This window comes from Apis florea, unplaced genomic scaffold, assembly GCF_048593485.1.
Source record: "Apis florea isolate Af1SG1 unplaced genomic scaffold, ASM4859348v1 contig_3766_pilon, whole genome shotgun sequence".
In the NCBI taxonomy this organism is placed as follows: Eukaryota; Metazoa; Arthropoda; class Insecta; order Hymenoptera; family Apidae; genus Apis; species Apis florea.
Window position 1 is genome coordinate 435,974 of NW_028256843.1, and position 21,698 is coordinate 457,671.

Here is a 21,698-nt window from a genome sequence, read left to right on the forward strand (position 1 = left end):
CGATAGATATTCTCATTTCACATGCATCCCTATCCATCCTTCCAGCTATCTGTAAATCGGATTGTTCGATATTCGAACATCTCAGGGTCTCGCGTCACCTTGACTCGACTGTTGTAAATTACTTCGAACAGATGTACGCGCCATTTGTCGTTCTTCGATTTTCGCTCGATCGAACGCTCGCAAATTGTTTATGGCCCTTTATGTATCCTATCTCGAAAAAAAGAAAAAAAGAGACGATCGTTGATACAAGAAATATCGTGCTTCATCGTATTGCAACTCGACACGCAACCTTTGACAACTTTATTATAATAAACAGCTGCTCGAGGAGCAGGAAACTATGCCCATTGATATTCGATCGCGGATCGTGTTCGAAAAGCATTATGCTCTTGCGTGCAAACGGTGAGATTGAAAGCTCTTATGGCTGGCGATATGCCTCAGGCGATAGTCTCGAACCACTTCGAGCGTATGACGAAATTTTGAATCACTCGAATCGAAACGCTTATACGTTCTTATCGGAACGATTTTTGAATCATTTGCAATAATACGTTTTGTAAAAAACGTATTATTAATAGGGTATTGTTTCGTAGACATGGCGACGTGTAGTAATTCGACACAAAGAGATACGTACTGTGAGTAATATGCTCCAGATATTATTTTTCGTTTTCGACGTTGACATTATCTTGCCACGTGTCCTTTATATACATTGCAAAAATTGGATTTACAATAAGGATATATTTAATTTCTAAATTCTTTACATTAATTATTCGTAATTAATTACCGGACGAAGGTATGTTGAACGATAAAATTATTTTTATTTTAAATCAAGAATAAATCTGATTTAAATCATGTTCTTTAACAGTGGCGGATTTGTCGTAAATTCAGAGTTGCATGTTGCACACGGGATCAAAGACCTTTGATCGTTCCCCGCTGCTCGTATTCCCAGATTACCTCTGTTCGTATATCGACATAATTGTCATTAATTTGACACATACAATCGCGTATACGCACGCATTATCACAATGGAGAATATATGGAACTTGCAATTTTGTGAAATTGAAAGTAAATTGCGGTGCATGCGATTGCGTGGCGTCATAATTTCACATCGTTACGAGGAGGAAAGTGTTTTCGCGAATTGAGATATTAAAATTTTCTAAATAATATCGAAATTTTTAAACATCAATATCAATCAGGATAACTTTTACACTATTTATGTATTCTAATATTTACAGAGAAAAGTATTTAACGATGCTTGTAATTAATTTTACACCTTAAAAATTATATTCGTGTAAAATTTATTTATTTTTTAACCAAAAAGTATATCTATCTTTAAAATAAATTGTCATTCATTTCAAAAATAATGAAATACAATATTTTATTTACCTAATTCTTCTTGTGTATCTCCAAAAATTAGATAAAAAAATAAATGAAATTTGAAATGCACCGTTTCATTATTAATTTTAATGTTAATTACCGCAATCAAGTCACCAGATACATGTTACGTAATTGTTTTGACAATTACGCTTAACGGTATAATCCACAGGATCATGTTATGGGAACAGGACACTGTACTTCATCGTTTAATACAGCCAAGTCTGGATTAGGTTTCAGTCACACATAGATATTGTAACATGGTGGAGTGGTTGTCACTTGTATAAGATAGCGTGTAGCGTTCTGGGGATGTAATAAGAGCACGGGTAAGGGAAAGCTTTCCGATAAAAACGTCGTGGATGGAAATCGACCGAGGAAGAGTTTTCATCGGGAATAAGAAAAGAACGGACCCTTTCGCAGATTTTGCGAAACGTGAAATCGAAATACGGGAGATTACATCGAATATTAAACATTCCTTTTCAAAATCCCTATCCTTCCTCCTCCTTCTAGAAACGATCATCTTGCTACGTATGCCGATACTCCAAGTAGAATAATCTGATTTTTCTCTCCCTTGTTATCGAACGGCATTGTTAATAGAATTTGTTAGATGAAATTATACTTTTTCGAGAAATTCCTGAATGGCGGAGGAAGATCATGCAGAGAAATTTTAAATTTAATTCGCTATGAAACCTTATTTCATGTCTATTAATTCCTTATAATTTTATCTTTAATAAATTCCTTATCAATTGTTAATCATCGAATTATATGTCGAAGTTTAAGCTATATATAAAAAATTAAACGTTTATTTATAATTCAGACACGTGTGTAATTTATCTTCATTATTAATGTGACAAAACGATATTTCGGATAGATAATTTAAGAATAACAAAAATTTATTAAAACTGCATTTCATTTTGTGAAACAGCCAAATATACTTCCTATACCAAATAAATACTTGTTCAATCATCAATTGATATATTTTCTATATATTTGCATCTCAATGTGTAAATTTATCTCTCTTATTTGTTCGACAGTACAAATATTAATGTTCTGTTTTTATTTCTACACTAATTACACATTAAATATAATAAACATCGAAAATATACTGTCAATGCTTTTATCATACTAATCTTAAAATATCGTTTTGAAATTCTGAAATTAAAATTTTTCCTGCCCCAACAAATTTATCCAAGAATAAAATATTCAACATCACGATACTTGCTTCGAAATTTGTTCCTTATTTATTTCAATCGTATCTTCAATTTTCCTCCTTCTCAAAAATCTCACACTGCCATAATCCTCCGCTATCGACACATACCATCGACCAAAATCGATTCAACCGATATTCCACAAAATTTTGGGAAACGTTGCCCTGAATCCAGCCAAGATCGACCTTTATTTCCCTCAGAAGTGACGTAGCCACTTCATTTCAACCCCCGTTTCCGCTTTATCCTCACGCTCATCAATCGTTGTTATTATTGTGTACTTTACTTTATTGCGAGCATTCGTCTTTGCAGTAATAATCGGAAGTTCCATCTTTCCTTCTTCCACCCTTCTCGATTGCTTTCCTTCCCTTTTTCTCTCCCCTTTCTTCCTTCTCGAGTTACAATGGGAACAGACTTCACCCAATCCCTTCACTCTCGCTCTTTTAGAAGTAGGATTAAGAGAACGGTAATGTTAACCGATAAAATGGTGGACAGTTGGCCTGATCGAGTGATTGAAAGCGAAACGGAGGGTTAATCTTGCGGTCTGGCTATTTCGTTACACGTCAACCGCAGTCGTTATCCCTCGCCATGGCACGTGACATTCGCGAAACGGCCTAAACGTCAATTTATATCCTTTTTTGTGACTTCTCGAAAACGTGTTTATTGCAATTTCTGTTTATTCGAAACTCTTATCATTCGAGAGTGCTATATTGAGAGTATTACTATTTTACAATCTATATTTTTGTCTTTACGATTATCTATACGGAAGAACAATAATATTTTATTCAATTTCATGATGGAATGTTTTAAGGATTGTAAACTATAATCAACAGAAATTAATTAACACGAGAGAATAAGAAAGTTAACTAATTTATAACTTCATAATTATAGTTTATACTTTTCTCTCAAGAAATACAAATTGTTAAAATAATTCTCAATAAATTGTCAAATATATTTAAGTTATCCCTGTATAAACAAAATAAACAAAAATATAAAAAATTGAAGAAAATATTTAATGAATTAATTTATTACCTGCTTCCCAGCAGGAGCAAATGTTCCAATTTACCAAATATTTATCCCGATACTAAAATTTAATGGAAAACGAAATTATACACGAAATCGAACATGATACGATCGTGTATCAAGCTTTATCATCGAAATAAATTCAGATTAATTTTCCAAGTAAGGCGGATTCTCGTTAAACGTTTCCATACCACAACCATAACGATATGCAACGCTTATTAAGTGGATTTCACGAAGAGATATTAATAAAAAAATCTCTCTTTATATGTGCAAATTACACATATAGACTGTCAACTTCTTGTTTGTGAATCGAGAAAGCAGGAAAAGTATTTATGTTACTCGTGACATTTGTAGGTGGTCATTTCAAATACGCTTTGACATCGTCCAGAAGGAGGAAGTAATTAAACCGACGATCTCTGTGCCGTGTGATTTATCGAGAAGGCGATTCTAATTACTATCCGGATGTTGGCAGACGAGAAAACTTCCGATTGAAGAGCAGTTCATGCGCGAGCTCCAGTCGATCAAACTTCTCATGGCAATATTTTTAAAGGCTTCCTGTTTATTTCATCAAACGAGGTGCTTTTTCGTTGATAAAATCTTCATTTTCCTGATTAAACATATTTTCAAGAGTAGGTATCGTTTACGAATTTTCTCACAACCTTATAATTGGTTGATTTCTCCCTCTTTTTTTTTTTTTTTTTTGCATATTATTCAAGATTATTCATGTGTCGTCTCATGGAAAAATCATCATCAATTTTTGTAAAAATGACAGTAATATCAACTTATCACGATGAAATGTATATAAAAATAATACATTTAAAATTACATGATTTTTTTAATTTGCATATAATATCACTCGTTTTCGATATCGGAACATTATATTTTAATCGCACTTTCTTTTCATACGCAGTTTAATTTTAAAATAAACCAATAATGATTTTCTCCTATTGGAAAATTTATACGATGGCACACCATTTTATGAAAAATTAATTTTCTTTAAAACGATGACACCTAATAATGATATTTTGTGATACATCATTTTTCATGATACGTTATAATATACATGTATGTATGTATATTATATCTTTATGCAATAAAATATCCTTTTAAATTACCTGCATCGCGTTAATATTTCACTCGACTACATAAATTAATTTTATTATATTTTATAATATTACGCATTAATAATAATCGCGGATTCTGGGAAAACAAAAGCAAAATGAATTGATCCGGAAAGCTGTCATTTTAAACATTTATTGTAAATAACAAGTATTTAATACAATAGTGTATTATGAACCCGACTAATAATTCAATTGATAATAATATATTTACATATATGAGTGCAATAAAAGTAAAATAAGTTATTTACGATCGTTTATTGGTTTGAAATTTATTACGAATTAATAAATTTTCATAATTAATTAATCTTAATTAAGTTACTAATTAATTCGTTATTTAATAAAGTGATTATTATTTGTTCAATTATCGAGAAATTGGTATCTTTAAAATCTATCCTCCAAGCTCGATGTTACTCTATCATATTAATATTGTAATATAATTTTCCTCGACCGATTGATTTGTAAAATATCGATTAAATAATCTTATTAATAAAATTTCAATCATTATATTTGGAAATAACAAATAATAATTTCAATAATATTTCAAACAGCTTTAAATATATCTACAAGTCTATATAGAAACAACGATACTGTACTAATTCGATTAATAATATAAATTTAATGCGGAAGATTTTCAAATCCTCTATCTCTAAAGCATTAAAATATTTCCAAAAGTATAAAATCGCAACTAAGAAACACACCTTATAATATTATAAAATTATCGTCAATAATATTAATCGAATCGCGAGAAAAGAATCCCTCAAAGGGATAGCTTTAAAATCCAAATATTTAAATTTGGATCAGAGATGATGAATGAACCGATATTTGAAAACTCTTTTAAATTTCATCGATAATATTAATTTAATCATGCAAAGAATATCCCTATCTAAATCTATCACGATCGTATAAAAGATAGATTTAAAACATCCTTCCCAAATATTTAAATTCGAATCAGAGATGATGGATGAAACAATACACGGAACGATCCCCGAACACCCTTCATAAATTCGAATTCACCGATCCCCCAGCGATGTGATAACATCAGCGAGTGGATGAGCCGAGGCATGTTTAATCAAAACCGTATGGGCGGTGTGGTAGGGTACATTCTCGAAAATCCGCCACAGGAAGCGAACCGGTTTCATCGTCGACATACGGTGTTTCGATCTTCGGTAAACGTACGTCCATTAGCGTGTCCCTCTTCAATAGGGTTCGTGGCCACGGGTACGCGTCGACTTCCTGATTTGCTTTGACAGACGTGCGTGAATCAGACAAACCGGGGACACAGGGAGATACCCGTGAAACGACGTGTTGGACGCCGGTCCTGATTCACGATGGCCGATCAACCACGAACACACAGCCTCGTTAATAACGCCTGTACAATCGACATAGATCGTCGATTAGGCACGCGGAGGCTTCGTTTAATCGCTAATTAACTCGAGATTCATTGGTTTTGTCGAATTCATCGCTCGTTCCAATCTCGATCGTGCCTTTAACGATCCGGATTCAATGGTTTTTCCCAATTGGTTTGTATAACGCGATGATTTTATGAATTAGTTAACGGGATGGAATTTAAAATTTATAGAATATGAAATGTGGATCAATTGATTAACAAATTCTATGGAAAAATACACTCTTTGCAGGATTCCATTTAAAATAATTTAGAATCATGTGTGTGAATTTTGATTTGAATTAATTTGAAATTTTTATTTGAAAAAATAAGTGATTACCTACAAAGAGATACGTCTCACCGATTTCGATAATTTTCAAAGATCGATATATCCCAAATAACTTTGTTCATAGTATAATAAAATGTAATATAATAAAAAAACTATATATATAAGATATCAATATATTCACGAGACGTTTTTTCCAGAGAAAGAAATGAACGCAAAAGTTGATATACAAAAATATCTATTTTGAATATCTATTTATTATAATTAATTAACCAATATGTTTGTACGTCAATTTTTAAAAAATATTTTTCATATTCGAGTAATTTAATTCTTTCAGGTTAACAAGTTTTCCTTATAACCCAAATAACAATTTGTACATGTTCCAACTTATACAATTGATTCTACTAATAAAACCATACGATATTCCCAGAAGTCTGCAACCTCGCATGCTCGAGGCAATTTTGTTCAAGACAAATAACCAAAGGCTTCTCGATAATTATGCATAAGCTCGGTTGGAGTGACGTTAACGAGCCTCGCGACACGTGTCTCTTGTTGTACGGACGCGTGCACATTTTTGACGAAAGAAAAGCGACAAAGAGGCGCGGAAGAAGAAAGGAGTGGGCTCGTTCAAAGCCACACCCTTTACCGATGTCTTTGCGGCCTTTTTGTACCGTGGCGAACTATTTTAATCCCGTTTCGTAGCATCTGGTGTTCAAACTACCGACACGTCGTCAATGACCTCGTTAGACGAAGCTAGACGCAATCCAGATTTCGTCGTCTACCTAGGATTACGAACGGCTTGAAAAGACACGACCGTGTTTAACCTGTTTCCCCTAGTTTCGTTCTCGGTACATGTGTTAACGTATTGGTTAAACGCGTATCTGCTATTTATGTTATAACGAATTTAAATAGAATTAATTGGAATTAATTACACGAAGGAGGAGAGAAATTACTCGATCATTATTGTCGAACAAATAATTGTTTAATTAAAACTGTTCATCGGCAAAGTTCATAGAGGAAGAAAAGAAAAAAAATTAATATTCAAAATTGTATCTAAAATGTACATTTAGTTGAAAAATTTCGATAGCGTATCACGATGCGTATTCGCAATAATCCTTATCTATAAATATTCTGTTTCAAGCGCTCGAAAATCTGAATCTCGATTTTGAAACGCGCGACGCCCATTAACCGTATCCCATTCTTATTTCCTTCGTTTATCGACAAACCACGCAAATGACGTGAATGAAATCGAGCGAGCAACACCGTTATCGAGAAACCAGTCGGCGATGTTGTACACGGCTCGCTTATTAATGAATTCAATAAAACGTTTTCCACGCGGTGGAAAAATAAAAGGAGAAAACGAGAACGCGGTGAAAAGGTAACAGGGATGATTGGATAAACATGGGCCGTCGATAACTAATAACGTTTTATTAATTCCCTCCACCGAATATCGCGGATCCTCGCCGCGGGATCCAAGAAATCGCGAAACGAATTTTCAACGTCAAATATATATACGAATAATAAACGGGTGTGTAACGAATCGATCCCGACCGAGACCAATTAAACGGCCGCCACGCTGTTGAAGAGGGAATTATTTAAACGGGTATGGAGAAATTACGGGGACGCGAATGGATTTATAGCGATTGTTCGGCAACATCAAAAGAAACGTAAATCTGTCCAGCCTGTTGTGTACATGGCGGTTGCGTGCATCCACCTTCACGGTTTTTAACGGTCGACGTTTTATCCCACCCTCCTCTGTCCGCGATACGCCAATTAGAAGGTGTGTGCATACATACACGTTGCGCATCCCTTCCTCTTTGTCTCTCCACGCTCGTCCTGGAGGAAGAGGAGGAGGAGGAGGATATCGGTGGTCGCGAGTTAAAACAGTCGACACGCGGTTGTCGGCGAGACGGGTCGAAGGGGTTGTAAGGATGGTCGAAAACTATGCTCGTATATCATCCGGGGGTAGCACGGGTCAAGAGTGACTTAGTGGCTGTTCTAGCCCTCTGGTGGAACAGCCTCGGTAATCTTCAAGATCCACGATCTTTTTCAACTCCCGGTCCCGAAAGTTTCCACATATTTTAATACGTTTGAGCGCACCTGGTCGCGAAACAACGAAACGGGGATTCGTGATAGAATTTAAGGGGGGAACGAAAGTGGATGAAATCTGTATTTGTTTGTATATACGTTTGTCGTGGGATTAATGGGATTATCTGTGCGCGGTCAGCGTTGCGATTTAATTGATATTGCACGTTCAATTAGCGTTGCTATTGCTTTTCACGGGGGAAAAAGTGGGAATTGCGATTTCGATAAGCGTCTTACAGAGGGATTCGAGGATTTAAACACGGGTAAATTATGAGAAAATGAGCCGGTTTTGTTTGTACAGAACACCGAAGGTTTTAAACTTTGATAAACGTAGGAATTTAAAGAGATTTTTAATTGTTCCACACTGTCCTCTATTCTATTCTCTCGATATCCATTTACGAATTTAATTAATAAAAAGTTACGTATTAAAATCTCGTGTCGTTATCTAACTTGGCTTCCAAGAAGAAAGTTTGTATTTTGTATATAATTGTGATAAGAAATTTTTTTCCCCATTTCCGTTCCCAGTGACATGCATAATCGTGTACAGTGTATAACGATGAATCACGATAGGTCAGGTACAATTACAATACCCGCATGATTTTAATTATAACATTAATAGCAACGGATGTCGTGAATATATTAATATTTCTCGTTAATCATACCGGCGTATGGTCAGATCAGATTTCCCCGAGATTCGCATACAATTACAAAATCTATGGGTTTACGCACACTCGCGTCGAGACAGTATGTTTAATCATGGTAATGTGAACTGAGCTGAATTTCATGCGGAAAAATGGTCTCGTTGGTATATATACGAGACGACAAACGCGTGATGAAATTAACAGTTAAAGAGCATTAAACGAAACAGGATGAAACAAGAGCAAAGGAGTTTGTAAATGAGAATGCAGCCCGATTTATTATATTAAAAATTAAAAATTATTCCTTGGTTGGAAATTGATACATATCCTGAAATATTCCCTCTAATCGATAATACGTTAGATCTCAATCATCTTATCGAATAGATTGACGATTATTTCTAAGAATTTTTAGAAAATTCATTCGTTAATTTTTGAAATAAAAAATTAAGAATTATTTTACCCGAAAATCTTAAATAAAAATATTACTAAAACTGTGAAAAATCTTTATCAAAATTATTTACTAGTATTCAATTAATATTAATTTTATTAATTTTAATAACTTGTTTCGAAACAAAATTCGAAGAAATCAAATTCAATCGTTTAAAAACCGAAATATAAATATTAACTAGTAATTACTACGGTTTACATTTCATTCAGAAAAAATTGTTTTCTGAAATTGTTGCGATAAAAATACCGAATTTCCAGGGGCAAATAGCTCGTGCTCGGGTCAACGATTTTGTCAGAAGAGAAACTTTTACTGAGACCAGGCAGAGCACCTCGTGCCCGAGATGTACCACAGGGTAAATACAATTTCCTTGAGGAAATACTTGAAAAAAATCAGCAACGGTGAACTACCGCGAAATTCTAAAGCACACCTTCGAAACTTTATGAACGATATTGATGCAGCCGCGTTGCAAATTGCATCTTCAGCAAGACGCACGAGCTTCGATAAAGTAGAAATACTTTTGTCGAAGAAAACTTCGCGAGATATCTGCTGCGAAGCTTTTCGAAATTTTAAGCTTTTCACAACAGTTGCCATAGATAGAAGGGGGTAAGAAGTTACGTAAGAAGAATCGCGGTGAAATGACGGTTTGTAAATTTCATAGCTATTAAAAAAATCATCGAAAATTATCCAGTATATTATATAAACTGATTATTTTCCTTCAATTTTACCTTCAATTTTATATTGCTTTCCTCGAAACGAATACAAAGAATTAAAATAGTTAAGAGATACGTTTTGTTCCATTCGTTTAAAATTCAATATATCGCGATGATTATGGAAAATTATATCTATATTTTTATCTATGTGAATCTATGAGCCGCTTGTTGCATAACGTTGCTCTTTACAGACGAAGAATTAGAATAAGGGATTCGTGTCACGTTGCTCGAAGGCGCACAGTTACACGTTTTCCTCAGAAATTAATGCATCTGCGGAGCGTAAGCGAGCCGTACCATAGAGTTACGAAGTTGGTATTGCCAATACAAAGCACACTCGGCGCAGTTACCAAGCTTCAACACGAAACTGTTGTCAAAACAAAATGATATTCTAGTTTGTAATAACATCAACATACATGTTTGTTTAACTATATAAGCATACAATATACTGTCACTTCATCCTATCTTTCCCCTTCCATTTCTATATATATATAGATTAATTATATTATTCATTTCGAATACACATCTTTTTATCCAACTTTAAAAATTTAAAGATAAAAAGACGTTTCACGAGATACGATGCGTAATCAAAACTCGATTATAATTATTTTGAGAAAATATTTTGCTGCAATAATGACGCGACAAAAATTTATAGGCTTTGAGCTATTAATACAAAAAAAATTTAATAAAAAATATAAAATTTTTCCTATAATTAAAATTTTTACGTGAATGTCGTAGCAGATGAGCCACATAAGCAATTTTTGAAAATTTTAATTATAATTCGACAATATATCCAAATATTTAAAATATTTTCAAAAATAAGTAAATAAACTCCCTAAAAATTCTAAAAATGATAAAATTTCTCGAACAATAACTATAATCAGCAACGACCCCGATAAACTTAATAGTCTTAAATATTCTTTTTGCATCCCTCTCTTCCGTACAATCGGTGGAGAGGCAAAAAATCGGAGTTTTAATTTCCAATAAATCGTCCAGTAAATGGTATCACCATGAACTGAATTCGCGGAGAAAACTGGAGAAAAAGACACGGAATAAGAAAAGCACAAAAAGGGGGTCGGAATCGGAGAGGGAGTAAAAATTAGAGAAATTCGCGGATGAAAGTTCGGTTGGGATGCGGTTTGTCATTCGGGATATAAGAAGTAGGCCGCGTTATTTTCTAAGGCGGGTTGAAAAAGAGGTCGAAGGAAGGAACGTCCGAGCTGTTCGTGGGTATAAGAGGGAGACGATACAATGGATAGTAAGAGGCTGAGGAGCACGGTTGTTCGGCATTAAGGTTGGCGGAGCTGCAGCCAGCTAGTCGTGGCTACGATTGTCTTAAATTTAAATAATCACGGGAAAATGTTAATACCCTACGCGCCGTAATTCATTGATAAAACAAAAGAAAGAAACGTGGTGCAGCCCAGTTGGAGTATTCGCTCGAAATGGGCGGGACAAGGGGTGGGATGCAAGGATCAGAAAGAAAGGATAAGGTGAGTAGTTAAGAACTAAGTAGCAGAGGTGCTGTGCTTCTAACGTGGTGCGGAGGTAAATTGAATTAACAAAGAAAAGGTGGAAGATTTAAAGCTAAGGATATGTCTCTGTCTTAAAAGATATTGCCTAACTTTATGTTTTATTTTTCGTTCAACTGCGTCCAACTTTTTTCTTTCGTTCGTTGGATCTGAAAGTTTTTATTTGCGGAATGATGAATTTAAGAACAGTTTATGGCGTCTATTTAATAGGAAAATTTCACTTCGAACGAAAACGAGGTTTAAATTTAACAGAAATGTTTGTGGAAAAAGTAGCTAACGTAATGGTCGTTGAAATTTGTGGACGGAGACGAATGGGTGGAACGATCGATTGTTGCGTATCGTTTCGGACGATCAATGAAAATGAGATCGTTTAACCTAGTACGAGAATATATATAGCCTTTTTTTTTTATCGTCTGAATGTTATTTAATTAAATTTCACATCATACAATTTCACAAGTTTAAAAATAAAATCTTCAAGAATTCGTTACTAATTATATTTCTTGTTAAAAAGATGTATCTTGGATTTTTTTATAATTGTTATATTCGTTGTGTAATTCATTCTTACAAATTATAAAGACACTTTATATAAAAGCAGAAATTACTGAAAGGATATAATTATAATTTGTTACATCTCTCATATTTACAAATTTCTAATTTATATCCTCTTCTTAATTTCCCATGAGTTTTTTACTAATTATAACACGAAACTGATTCTCAGGATTCGTCGTAAAACATAAACTAATTTAAATTTACATTATGAACGAAGTTACATCTGATAAAAATCATGCTATTGTAAATATTATATTTATACATACGTACATATAGTAATTTTTAAATATTATTATTATTAAATATTATGCATTGCAAACGTAAAAATTTATTTCATATAAATTATCTATATCTAATTATTATATTAAAAATATTAAAAATAATGTATTTTTATCAGATGTTAGAAGAAAATAAAAAAACCTCTTGTCACATTAAAAAAGAAAAAAAGATTCTTTCGTTTCGTATTATAAATGTAAATTATTTTTTTTATAAACTATCTATTTCTCTCTTTCCATTGATCTTTATTTATCCTTTTCTTTTTTTTAGTATGATTTTAATTGCAAAGATTGCAAGATCTATTGATTTAATTCGAAATACAAATAAAAAATCATAAATTTTACGAAAGCAATTCCAATGCAATTTCCATCGTATACAATTAATGTGATTGAAACTTCGTTTGCTAACAAAACAATTACATCTACGACCATCTGATAGTTTGCAACTTTTTCGTCATTTTTGGAATTTCCGAAAGAGTGAATCGAAATGTTTTGCCGATACGAAACGCATCAATCGATCGTTTTGATCTTTTAAAAGTAATGAAAACTAGTTTTTTCACCGAAATTGGAAACGAGAAAATAGTTTCTTTTTTTTTTTTTGTTTTATAACAATTTTAATCCAATTTTATTTGAAATTTACACTATTTTATATATATATATATATATATATATATATATATATATATATATATATGTATATTTTTTTTGATTTAAAAAATGTGAAAAAGTTTTTAAAATAATTTTTTAGAAAATAATAAATTAAACCTGAATTGTTTCAAATATCATTTTATTGGAAGTATTTGAAATCTAATAAATACTAAATCTAATATGAATTTTATTATTGTTTAAAATTTAATCGATTAATTATATAAAATAAGCAGATATATTAAAATTTGTTTGAATAATATTGTGCAATAAATATAATAATATAATACTGTTAAAAATAAGTATAATTCCTAATATCATACGATAATCTAATCTTAACACAAAAATAAGATATGATTTATCTATTCCAATTTTCTCATCATTTCCTATTCGTTTCCTAATAAATATAAATATTTTTAAATATATTCAATTAGAATGTGTTCGCTCGACAATTAGAGAATTAGAGAATTTCACGATTCTCGCATAAACATCTAATCTTGTGTTTCTCAAAAATATTTATAAAATCTTCCAATTAACTTACATCGTGGAAGCCAAGCGCTTCTCTCGTAAAATATCGATCGATTAAACTTTTCACCATTTCTCTAAGAGATACGAGTAAATCCATTCTCAGCGAAAAAAAGCATATAAGAGACGAGTATTAAGTACATAGAACTATCGGATCAGGAGGTAAAAGTGTGTTCTCATTTAATCCTCTTTAAGAAAAGTATATTACGCAATTACGAAACAACCGAATTTCTAGCCGGATGTAACACGAGTTTTCAACCTGTATCGATAAGCTCGATTCTCTCGTATGCATCCTATCGACGATGCTCGAAACCGCGTCCCTACTAATACTCGGCAACTGTTGTCGAAAGAGATGTGAACAGAGGGGAGGTGAGAAAAGTTTTCAGCCAGGATAAACGGAGGATTTTGCGATAGGAGTACGGTTCTATATCGTAAGGGGAAAACGGGCGTCGAAGAAGTACTCTCAGAGATATAAGGGCATATGTTCTAGCGTTGTTGTCACGATACTCGAAATCGGTTCAAGTTTTATCCAACTGGGCCAAAAGTTGATACGAGAAAAACATTTCCCACCAATTGTTCGATATATGTGTGTATATCTCGCGTTATATTTATATATTTACCGAAATATTAAACATTCATAAATAACTTTCATAAATAATTGTAAAATATTTACAATATTACAATTACATTGCATTTTCTAATTTTATCTTCACCATTTGAAATATCTAAATTATTTTATAATAGTGAGAACTGAAATTAGATTAGAATTAATTTAAAAGAAATTAATCTAAAAAAATTAGATTAAAATTAGATATCGAAAAATTGAATTAAAATGTATTTTATGCTATTTATCATATTGTAATCTAAGTACGTATTTAATGAAATTGAATCATTCATAAAGTATGAAATAAAGATTGAATTGAAACAAGAATATTACCCATCACCTTAATAAATTTTCTACTTTTCTATGCACACATAACGAATTAGCTCATATTATTTCTTATAAATATAATTATATCACTGATATTTATTATACAATGATATAATTATATATTATATATTAAATAATAACCATTTCTTAAATCTTAATATTTAGAAGTTACTACAAATTGGAAATATATAATAACTACGATACCATATGCATTCTTCTTTTATGAAAAAATATATTTTCAAATAAATTTTCAAAAAAGAAAATATTTTCAAATCTTTGATTCTTATACAAATAATAAAGGAAATTACAAAGAAACAAATAGAAAGGTAAGGATACTAATTCCTATCAGCATTTTATATTTTCATTGTTATGAAAATTAAAAGTTATTGATAAATAGCATAAAATAAATAAAATTAACAAAATAAATATCTAAACTATTTCAAAGCGTCCCATTACTTTGCCCATTTATTTTCTACTTATCTATATTATTTTATTTATTTAATTAATATCTACTAACACATATTAATACGCATGCATGTATTAAATTATAAATATACTTAATTCCATCAATATTAAGTATGTGTTAATCTTGTATTTCTAGTATATCATATTCTACAACACACAAGCTCTACAAAATTTAATTAAAAGATCTATAATATTAATATAAAAATTTAATAATTTTTTCAAAAACTACCTAATTCCTATCTGTAAAAAACCTGAATATAATAAGAAAAGCAAAATAATTATAATTTAAAATTTAATAATTTCTTCAAAAACTACCTAATCTCTATCTGTAAAAAACTTGAATGAAATAAGAAAAGCAGAATAATTGTAATAATTAACTACACAAAAGAATTATTAAAATTTAGAGGATATTTGACTTCTTACTACAAGATACAATTCAATTAAATTCATGTCATTACTTATTTAAATATTTATACTGAGTATTTATAAATGTTGAGTGATTAATAATTGAGTGTCCGGAAAAAACAAAAATATGTGTGACTCACCATCAGATGTGAAGAATTTGTTATTGATGCTGTATTCCACGAGAAATTATTGCCCAACCATTATGAATTAAGAAGAACTATACCAAAAAATGGAATATACAATTTAAAATAAATTTTATATATAATGATTATATGCAAAATGAAAAAAAAATGGAATTTTTATATTTACCTCTTTGTTTGGTAGATAATTTCATTCTTCCATTGATGCACTGACTCTAATATATATTCGAAACAATTAAAAAAAAAAAAGACTAAAAACACGTTTGTTAAATTATAATTAAAGCAAACACTGAATCTAAATTCGCGAATAGTTATTCTATTTAACTAAAACTATTATACTATAAAAGTTATTTAAAATACTATTACGAAACAAACACTCAATCTACCAATCTACAATCTACACATTGCGCGCGGTTAAATTTTCTGAAAGAAAAGTTATATTAGCAGGAAAGGATGGGTTAATAAAAAAGTAAAGTATTTTTTTATTATTTTTTTTCTTCTATCAAATATCTATTAAAGAAAATTTCTATTTTTAGAGACCTATAAATTAGAATTAAGTGCTGAAAGAAAAAAATTTAATTTATTTAGAATAAAAAATATAACCTAGTATATCTGAAATAATAATATAATTTGTTTAATCTCTTCTAGTTATCTAATCTCTTCTTTTATTATTATTAATATTTTTAATAATTAATATTGTAAATTTACTATTATGTATTGTATATAAACTTCTTTTTATTACATATACTAACAAGTAATAAAAAGAAAAAAGACATACCTGCTTTTGATATAAAAAATAAAATGTTATTACTTTTGCAATTACTATTAAAGTGCTCGTGAATCAATGATATCACTGTTAAAAATACTTTTCTCTACTTTGCAGGTTATCTCAATAATCAAATACTAATTTGTATAAAAAAATAATCAAACTTTTAATACAAATATATATAATGTCCGAAATAAGAACCGATTCTACTAAAACAAAACAATACTTCTCATTTTAAAAACTGATAATATTTTTATCAATAACCAACATGCATAAAATAGGTTAACAAAGAAATTTCAATAAATTGTTTTGCAACGATAATATTATTTATAACAAATCAGTAAATTATTGGATAAATGTAATAAATAAATAATAGTAAATAAGAAATAAGAAAAAAATAATTACAAAAATTATATATAATATAATAGATTAGTCACACACCTGAAAGAGAAACGAAGCGTCCAAACGGCACGATTTTCAACAGCAAAATGGCAGCTCGTGCTACGATTTCGTTTATTGAATTGGATTAAGGATACTATGCTCGAAGTTTGGCAACAAACATAGAACGTAATACGAAAGCGAACCATAATTTCCTGGAAAGATTATAAATATTTTTCGCCTTAAGCAAAACAAAAACAAAAATAATACAGCATCAATTTCCAAGAAACGTTCCTAGCTCAAGTTGACACGAAAACAAACATAATACACAGAGATAAACATGTATAAGAAATATTTGTACAACTGATATATCTATAAGAATGATTTATTATAACTATTTTTATTTCCATATGCATATGAAAGAAATTTATAATAATTATATATTTCTTGTTAAACACTTACCACAATTATATGAATGTAGTATTCATAATTTATTACACCAAGCCATTCACCAAAGCAATTCACCTTCCAATAATCAAGTAATCTGCACAATTAAAAATTGCATTAAAACAATAAAACAATTATATGATATTATAATTATATTATAATTATATTATAATATAATATAAATATAATATAATATAATTATAATATAAATATATTATAATTATAATTATATTAGAATAAAATTAAAATAATGCAAGAATAACATTAAAAATCCAAATACAAACATTTAAAATATGAAACAAAAGTATTAATAGCACGAAAATTATATTAGAATACAAAATTCCACAAAATTAAATATAGAATGAAAAACACATATCTTTTCTACGATTCCAGACAACAGACTCACATTATGCAATTAATTTTTCTTACTGTTAAATATTACAAGTTTTCTGATTGGCTAGAATAATCTATCCTATTCAAATCGACTGCCTAAAAATTATACACTTCATTTCTAAATTTTCAGAGCTCTTATAATGATCCACCGATTAAAAATAGAATCATAACACTCGTATTAATTAAACAAAACTATTAATGGTATGAAATTATAATACAATTTTAAATTCCACAAAATTATATACGTAGAATGAGACGACACGTACCTTTCCTACGATTCCTGACAGTAGACTCACATTATGCAATTAATTTTTCTTACCGTTAAATACTACAAGCTTTCTGATTGGCTAGAATAATCTATCCTATTCAAATAGACAGCCTAAAAAATTATACACTTCATTTCTAAATTTTCAGAGCTCTTATAATGATCCACCGATTAAAAATACAATAATAACACTCGTATTAATTAAACAAAACTATTAATAGTATGAAATTATACTACAATTTTAAATTCCACAAAATTATATACGTAGAATGAGACGACACGTACCTTTCCTACGATTCCTGACACTACACTGACGCTATACAACTAATTTGTCTAACCGTTAAATACTAGAAGCTTTCTGATTGGCTAGAATATTCTATCCTATTCAAATCGACTACCTAAAAATTATACACTTCATTTCTAAATTTTCAGAGCTCTTACAATGATCCACCGATTAAAAATACAATAATAACACTCGTATTAATTAAACAAAACTATTAATAGTACGCAAATTATACTACAATATAAAATTCCACAAAATTATATATATAAAATGAGAGGACACGTATGATTCCTGACACTAGACTGACGTTAAGCAATTAAATTTTCTTACTGTAAAATACTAGAAGCTTTCTGATTGGCTAGAATAATCTGTCCTATTCAAATCGACTGCCAAAAAATTACACACCTTATTTTTAAATTTTTAGAGCTCTTATAGTGATCCACCGATTAAAAATGCAATAATAACACTCGTATTAATTAAACAAAACTATTAATAGTACGCAAATTATACTACAATATCAAATTCCACAAAATTATATATATAAAATGAGACGACAAGTACCTTTCCTACGATTCCTGACACTACACTGACGCTATACAACTAATTTGTCTAACCGTTATATACTAGAAGCTTTCTGATTGGCTAGAATATTCTATCCTATTCAAATCGACTGCCTAAAAATTATACACTTCATTTCTAAATTTTCAGAGCTCTTATAATGATCCACCGATTAAAAATACAATAATAACACTCCTATTAATTAAACAAAACTATTAATAGTATGAAATTATACTACAATATCAAATTCCACAAAATTATATACGTAGAATGAGACGACACGTACCTTTCCTACGATTCCTGACAGTAGACTCACGTTATGCAATTAATTTTTCTTACCGTTAAATACTAGAAGCTTTCTGATTGGCTAGAATAATCTATCCTATTCAAATCGACAACCAAAAAATTACACACCTTATTTTTAAATTTTTAGAGCTATTATAGTGATCCACCGATTAAAAATACAAAAATAACACTCGTATTAAATAAACAAAACTATTAATAGTACAAAATTATATACGTAAAATGAGACGACGTGTAACTTTTCTATAATTTCTGACAGTAGACTGACGCTATACAACTAATTTGTCTAACCGTTAAATACTAGAAGCTTTCTGATTGGCTAGAATATTCTATCCTATTCAAATCGACTATCTAAAAATTATACACTTTATTTCTAAATTTTTATAACTCTTAACATGATCCACCAATTAAAAATAGAATCATAACACTCGTATTAATTAAACAAAACTATTAATAGTATGAAATTACTACATACAATTATCAAATTCCACAAAATTATATACGTAGAATGAGACGACACGTACCTTTCCTACGATTCCTGACAGTAGACTACATTATGCAATTATTGCTAGTAAACCGACTTTCTGATTCTGACACTAGACTGACGTTATACAACTACTTTGTCTTACCGTTAAATACTAGAAGCTTTCTGATTGGCTAGAATATTCTATCCTATTCAAATCGACTGTCTAAAAATTATACACTTTAATTCTAAATTTTTTATAACTCTTACAATAATCCACGAATTAAAATTAGAATTATAACACCCGTATTAATTAAACAGAACTATTAATAGTATGAAATTATACAACAATTTTAAATTCCACAAAATTATATACGTAGAATGAGACGACACGTACCTTTCCTACGATTCCTGACACTACACTGACGCTATACAACTACTTTGTCTAACCGTTAAATACTAGAAGCTTTCTGATTGGCTAGAATATTCTATCCTATTCAAATCGACTGTCTAAAAATTATACACTTCATTTCTAAATTTTCAGAGCTCTTACAATGATCCACCGATTAAAAATACAATAATAACACTCGTATTAATTAAACAAAACTATTAATAGTACGCAAATTATACTACAATATCAAATTCCACAAAATTATATACGTAGAATGAGACGACACGTACCTTTCCTATGATTCCTGACAGTAGACTCACATTATGCAATTAATTTTTCTTACCGTTAAATACTAGAAGCTTTCTAATTGGCTAGAATAATCTATCCTATTCAAATCGACTGCCTAAAAATTATACACTTTATTTCTACATTTTTATAACTTTTACAATAGTCCACCGATTAAAAATACAATAATAACACTCGTATTAATTAAACAAAACTATTAATAATACGCAAATTACTCTACAATATCAAATTCCACAAAATTATATACGTAGAATGAGACGACACGTACCTTCCCTATGATTCCTGACATTACACTGACGTTATGCAATTAACTTTTCTTACCATTAAATAGTACAAGCTTCCTGATTGGCTAGAATAATCTATCCTATTCAAATCGACTACCAAAAAATTACACACCTTATTTTTAAATTTTTAGAGCTATTATAGTGATCCACCGATTAAAAATACAATAATAACACTCGTATTAATTAAACAAAACTATTAATAGTACAAAATTATATACGTAAAATTAGACGACTTTTCTATAATTTCTGACAGTAGACTGACGCTATACAACTAATTTGTCTAACCGTTAAATACTAGAAGCTCTCTGATTGGCTAGAATATTCTATCCTATTCAAATCGACTATCTAAAAATTATACACTTTATTTCTAAATTTTTATAACTCTTAACATGATCCACCGATTAAAAATAGAATCATAACACTCGTATTAATTAAACAAAACTATTAATAGTATGAAATTACACTACAATATCAAATTCCACAAAATTATATACGTAGAATGAGACGACACGTACCTTTCCTACGATTCCTGACAGTAGACTCACATTATGCAATTAATTTTGCTTACCATTAAATACTAGAAGCTTTCTGATTGACTAGAATAATCTATCCTATTCAAAACGACTGCCAAAAAATTACACACCTTATTTTTAAATTTTTAGAGCTTTTACAATGATCCACCGATTAAAACTACAGTAATAACACTTGTATTAATTAAACAAAACTATTAATAGTACGCAAATTATACTACAATAACAAATTTCACAAAATTCTATACGTAAAATAAGACGATGCGTACCTCCTCTACGATTCCTGACACTAGACTGACGCTATACAACTAATATGTCTAACCGTTAAATACTAGAAGCTCTCTGATTGGCTGAAATGGCTAATCTTATTTATTGCAACTACGTAAAATAATAATGTTTGTATATTTAATTAATTTAACTCTATAAAAATAAATAGAGTTATTATTATTTGATTTATTATTAACAGAACAGAAATTTAGAAATAAATTCTACTATTTTTATGAAATAGAAATAAATAATTATTTCAGCCAATCAGAAAGCTTCTTGACTTTAGTGGTTACACAGATCAGTTGCGTAACGTCAGTCTACTGACAGGAATCGTA

At 30.2% G+C, this 21,698-nt stretch overlaps 1 protein-coding gene across 1 annotated transcript in view; it reads right to left on the reverse strand.

Annotated features, from left to right (window-relative positions):
• Positions 1-15,792, reverse strand: part of LOC100870541 (neural cell adhesion molecule 1) — a 314,994-nt gene extending 299,202 nt beyond the window's left edge. Inside the window, exon 1 of the mRNA XM_086915078.1 lies at positions 15,730-15,792. The gene's annotated coding sequence lies outside the window, so the exon portion shown is untranslated. The remainder of the gene's footprint in view (positions 1-15,729) is intronic.
• Between the last annotated feature and the right edge of the window lie 5,906 nt (positions 15,793-21,698).